The 6,191-nt window shown below is 49.4% G+C and overlaps 1 long non-coding RNA gene across 2 annotated transcripts in view; it reads left to right on the plus strand.

The window, feature by feature from the left end:
• The first annotated feature begins 1,575 nt into the window (after nt 1-1,575).
• Nucleotides 1,576-6,191, plus strand: part of LOC123503674 — a 30,729-nt gene continuing 26,113 nt past the window's right edge. The window contains exon 1 of one of the 2 annotated variants that reach the window (XR_006674577.1): nt 1,576-1,853. This is a non-coding gene — a long non-coding RNA (uncharacterized LOC123503674). The remainder of the gene's footprint in view (nt 1,854-6,191) is intronic. The other variant, XR_006674578.1, reaches the window with a different exon arrangement.

The raw sequence follows: 6,191 nt of genomic DNA on the forward strand, positions 1-6,191 counted from the left end.
GTGTTTGCGATAATATATGAAAGGAAGGGGCGACGCTAAAACGCTATAAGATGATGTGGCCCTCGTAATCTCAGCGTCGTCGGGAGAGGTACAGATGCTACCAGATAGGCAGGGTGGCTCTCCCTTCTCCCTCCCTCCCTCGCGCCTTTGAAATATTATTTGCTCATTGTGTGCAGCCAGAGAATATTATTGAAGGCCGCCTCCACAGCTATCGTTCGCCTCGTCGCCCTGCCTTGCTCACGCCGCAACATTACAGGCCCCAGGGGTGGCAGGGCAGGGGCACCTCATGGCACACAGAGTTTGGGTGTTTGGTGAGGACTCTCAGTATGTTCACCAGAAATAGGTGAAGTGTTCCAGTCACTTTGCTGCACAGTCTTTGTGATTCTTCGGGAGCCATTGGGAGTGGAACGGACGAAACATTGTGAGCGCGGCCCATTATGATTGTGTCAACCCCCCATAACAAGAGGAGATTGCCTCGTCAGTCTCGGCCGCTGATTGGTGGAGGTTTTGGGTGACGCCCCTGGGCGGAGCCAACCACAAGATTAAGCTGGTGACCGCAAGAAGGTTTTGCCGCCCGTCAGGGGAAATGGAAGTGGCGGGCAGCGGCGCCCCTCCCGACCACCTACGACGCCGGCTTCTTCACCTGACACGGAGCGAGTAATTTTACAGCCGAGTCATTGTTCACTTCAGATCTGGCGATGTTCTGAACCCACTGGTCGCCCCTGAACACGCCTGCTCCGCCTCTCACTGCTCCCTCCCGGCGGTGGCCACACAAAACGGAGGAGTCAGGAGTAAATGTACTGATTAAACAACTCATTCCCGCAACTATGATTAGAAGTTATCAGAGGGACGAGACAAGACGGGGCCACCAGAGCGGGACGGAGCCGCGGGCGATGAGCCGCGCGCAAGAACAAGATTACGTTGTCCCGCCGACTAAACCAACACGGTGGTGGCGGCGGTGTTCAGCGCCCGCGGCGGCGAACCAAGGGAGGAGGTGGAAAAATACCTCACCAAATTATGGTGCCACGACACAGAGTGAGGCAGAGCCGACGGTCACGAATGGGCAGGAGAAGGGTCGCGGAGCCATTAATGAGGGGATGATGGAGGAGGACGATTCCTGAGGGCTGAGTCAACTTCATCAGGTGCAGTGGCGGGCGGTCCCTCTGCCGCCTGCCGGGCGTGGGAGGCGGGCGGGCCATGGACAAAAAAGAAACGTCACTGAGCTCTGCATGGCTTCACGGCGCACAGATCCTGTGGGCGATGTGGTGCTGAATCCGGGAGGAGACTTTGGGATTGAATTAGCAGCAGGGATTAAAGAAGGAGAGAAGCCAAGTCCCCCTCTGTGCTTCCCTCTGCTCCTACGCTCCCCCGCCTCCCCCGCCCTTGCTCGAGTCTGCTAATCGTTAGAACATAAAAAGTCAAGTAAATAAGTGGAGGTGTTGCGCCCCTGACCCCGCCTCCCACTGGCTCGACTCCGCTTCCCCCGCCGCGCTGTCACTCAGGCTTCACGCCCCCTCGCCCTCCCTCCCGCCCGCCCTGCCTCACCTCGCCGCTCGCCTCAAATACCCGAGCTTCTCTCGCCCCAGTCAGGAGGTACAAACATTTCTTAACTTGTGTTCCTGATTCCATGCCGGAGGCTGTGCTCGCCGGAGACGCTGGAGCGGCGCGAGGTAGGCGGGTCGCGAAGACGCCTCCGAGGACCCACGAGGCCGTTGGGGACCGTCGGCAACTCATCGACTCCCTCCCCCAACTGTCATGGCGGCGCTCACAGCTTCATCAACTGAGTTCTCTCTCGCGCGCGATTTCCTTAAGCAAGAAGCCCTTTTGTAACCCGGTGGCCGGGGCCCTCCTTGGTAATGGCGTGTGGCGGCGTGGCCTCGCCCAAGTGTCGCTGTGAGAGTCGAGGCGGTGCAGGAGGTGAGGAGCAACGCCCGAGCGTGGCGGACGAAGGCTCTGCTCCTACAATTACTGGGCGGGAATCCGAGCGGCGGTGGCGGCGGCGGCGGCGGCGGCTGTGGAGTAGTGGCAGGCGGCGGTGGGAGGCTCGTGGCCGCGTGTGGCTGTGCAGATGTTAGTGCTTAATGAAGGTTATTGCAGTGGATGTGATTATGAGAGTGTGTTGTCAGCGAGCTCGTCCACATCACTGTATGTAGGAGTCCCGCTCCGCCCCCGACCACCACCACCACCACCAACACCAAAACCACCATCACTACTACCACCAGAGGAGGCGGCGGCGGCGCCCCAGGATACAAGGTAACTTGCTGCTGCTGGCTCACTGAAATTAGCCACGAAACACCCGCGGCCAGCGTTTAGGACGGTCGAATACTGCCAGCCGAGAATAGCGGTGGCGGAGAAACGTATGACATGTTGCTGAGTTGAGGATATTGTTGGGTGTGTGGTGGAGGCTGGCTAGGTGGCAGCTTGGCGGCAGGGAGGCTGGCAGCGACAACGGGGAATTTGTTGCAGTGCCCTCAGCTGCTGCAAGGGACGGGCGAGTTTAGGTCGTTGTATTCGGGTCAATTTCGGTGAGTCAGCTCCTCACTCTGTAGTAATGCACACACGCCCACTCGTACCCTCTCCCACTCACTCATTCATTCATTCGCTTTTACTACTCGACATTAACTGGACACTGAACCAGACATGTACAACCACCTGGCCGTACACACACACACACACACACACACACACACACACACACACACACACACACACACACACACACACACACACACACACACACACACACACACACACACACACACACACACACACACACACACACACGTTTTCTATTTGACAGACATACATGGTTATTACGTACACAAGGCATTACCGCACGTGCACGTACACATGAACCCCACTTGCGTACAATATGACACACACACACACACACACACACACACACACACACACACACACACACACACACACACACACACACACACACACACATACAGGAAAGAGTGGACTGCCTGCATAGTTTAAACAGAGTCAACCAACCACAAAGGGAAAGGAGGGTCGTACTCGTGGTGGTGGTGGTGGTGGTGGTGGTAGTGGTGATGGTGGTTACGGTGGATGAGGAAGGAAACGGGAGGAGGAAAGTGAAAAAGGAATGATGGAGGGAGAAAGAAAACAGAAACGGAAGAAAGAAAGATAGGGAAGAGAGTGATGGGGAAAGGGAGAGAAGAGGTATAGGAAAGCGGACGTAGAATGGAAAAGATAAAGAGGAGACTAAAGATAAATAGGATGATGAATAGAGAAAGGAGGGAAAAAAGGAAAAAAAAAGAAAGGACATGAATGGATAAAAGCAGAATAAATAATAGACAATATAGAGGGAAGACGATGAAGGAGGAAAAAAAAAGACTTAACATAAAAGAATAAATATACAGAACAAAAAAAAAAAAAAAAAAAAAACACTAATTTATAATACATACTAAAAACAGAATAAGATAAAAAAAAAAAAACAGGAAGAAATTTGTCGTGGATAATTAGACAATAAAAAAGAATACAACGTTCAAGAAAGAGAGAAAAAAAAGGAAGGAAAAAAAAACGGAGGGAAAAAAAAAACAGACGTAATGATCTAATTTATATTCCTGGGTGTCTGCATTGATAGAGTAAGCCTGGAGGAACACGTGTCTGCCTGTTAGCCCGAAGACTCCTTCTCATTAATTATCCCGCTGACGGCTTGTGAGGTGTTTCTCTCTCTCTCTCTCTCTCTCTCTCTCTCTCTCTCTCTCTCTCTCTTTCTTTGTCCACGCGCACACGCAAACACGCATAATCATATAAAAACGCATCTCCTACGCTTCACAAATTTCGTCGAGAGAGAGAGAGAGAGAGAGAGAGAGAGAGAGAGAGAGAGAGAGAGAGAGAGAGAGAGAGAGAGAGAGAGAGAGAGAGAGAGAGAGAGAGAGAGAGAGAGAGAGAGAGAGAGAGAGAGAGAGAGAGATTCTTTGGCACACGAATAATGCAATGATAAGAAAAGTTCCCTCAAGACACAACGTGCAACAGTCAACGTTCATTTTTTCCCCTCCGGTAAATCATGAAAAGCGGGAAAAAGTAATCACTGCTACACCCACACATGCACTCACACACACACACACACACACACACACACACACACACACACACACACACGTCTCGTAATCCAAGTTCGTGATAGGTGGCCGCTACTTTTTTTTTCCCTCTCTCCTTGTTCAGATAGACAGAGGAAGCCTTATCTAATTCTCTGTAAACTAAAGTGGAAACCAATAATTGTGAACGTCCTGCATAATCAAGAGTGGCAACTTCTTATTGTGACTTCTGATTCACGAATAGTGTTAAAAAAAAAATAAAAGCACGAAAAAAAGATGAGTGAGAAGAGAATCATTCGTTGAAGGTTTAAACATTATCAAGTTGTTTGTTTATGAAAATATGTAAAATGTGGCTACTCATTTGTTAATGGAGTAAAAAAGAAAGAAAAAGCTGAACTCTTGCCAGGAAAACCGATTACGAGCGCTTTTTTTTTTCTGTCTGTGTGTGTGTGTGTGTGTGTGTGTGTGTGTGTGTGTGTGTGTGTGTGTGTGTGTGTGTGTGTGTGTGTGTGTGTATTCCGTTGCTGCCCTAAAGAGTCGCCGCCAGGACGCTCCTCGGGGCATCACGGAAGCGCTAAGCCCCGCCGTGGTGTCCTGCCGCGCCACACACAATATATTACACATACAAGTTCATTCCTTCACACGTCTATAATTTGGCTTGAGTGGGGCGAGGCGGGACAGGGTGGCGCGGCGTTGGGTGGGGTGCGTTGCTGCGGGCGGGGAGAGAACACATGGACAAGTCACTCACCCACAGGACGGACTAATTAATGGGTTTCAGTAAATAAATGAGTGAGGGAGGCGGCGCGGTGAGGAAGTGCGGCGCCGAATCCCTTTGCGTCCCCGTGAGGTGATGGCGCTGCGGCGAGTGATGGAGGAAGGGAAGGAGGGCAGGAATAATAAGAGGATTAATAAATAATCTTATTAACGACCCGGTTACATGTCCCCGCCGGAACGAATGGGCTGCACACTCGATTTTCACACTGACTTACGACTTATTAAAGGAAACGTGAGGTTACTATTAATTACTACAGTCGATACGGAACGTCCTCCATATTGAGCACGGACGAAATCAGATAAATAAATAGATTAACAAATTAATAAGTGAAACAGGCACGTGAATCGATGAATACAATAATAATTAAAGCAAGGTTCCAGCAGGTTAGTTCGCGCTGGTCTCTGTGCATGCCTCGCTGCTGTATAACTACGCAGGGAGACGCGAGGTGTGAGCCAGCAAAGGTTACAACTTACCGGAACCTGACGCATAATTTTTTCCCCATCGCGCGTGATTACAAGGCGTCCAGAGCGGGAACTTTCATTATTCCGTTCGCTGAGTGGCCTCCATTTTGCGGTCTGTCGAGTGGCTACCTACGTTACGGGGGGATGATTTTTACAATGGTTCGTGCAAACATCGTGACGGAAGCGACGTCTAATCATATCAAGGGACTGTTTGCATTTCCAGCACGTATCATTGCAAAGGTGGTTTTGTTTATCCTTGCAATGGTTAGTCAATGCGTGCAGTGCTTTGAGTGACTGTGATTGGTTAGTGTGTGTGTGTGTGTGTGTGTGTGTGTGTGTGTGTGTGTGTGTGTGTGTGTGTGTGTGTGTGTGTGTGTGTGTGTGTGTGTGTGTGTGTGTGTGTGTGTGTGTGTGTGTGCTTGGCGGATGCGGGCTCGGGGACGCAGGGACGCGGCGTGTAGGGTGACGAATTAAAAGTACAGGGAGTGATGCTGGGGAGGGAGGAATAACATAGGGTGTTTAAGTGTAGGGTTGTTGTTGCTGATGTTGTCGTTGTTGTTGTTGTTGTTGATAATGATAATATTTTTTTCTCTCTTGTATTTCTTCGTCATTTATAATAATAATAATAATAATAATAATAAATAATAATAATAATAATTATTATTATTATTATTATTATTATTATTATTATCATCATTACTGTTACAATAATAATAATAATTATTATCATAATTATTATTACTATTATTACTATCATTATCATGATTATTTTTGTTATTACTTTTTCTACTACTACTACTACTACTACTACTACTACTACTACTACTACTACTACTGCTGCTGCTGCTGCGGCTGCTGCTACTGCAAGCACTATTATTTTTACAA

The sequence above is a fragment of the Portunus trituberculatus genome, chromosome 14, assembly GCF_017591435.1.
Source record: "Portunus trituberculatus isolate SZX2019 chromosome 14, ASM1759143v1, whole genome shotgun sequence".
Taxonomy (NCBI): Eukaryota; Metazoa; Arthropoda; class Malacostraca; order Decapoda; family Portunidae; genus Portunus; species Portunus trituberculatus.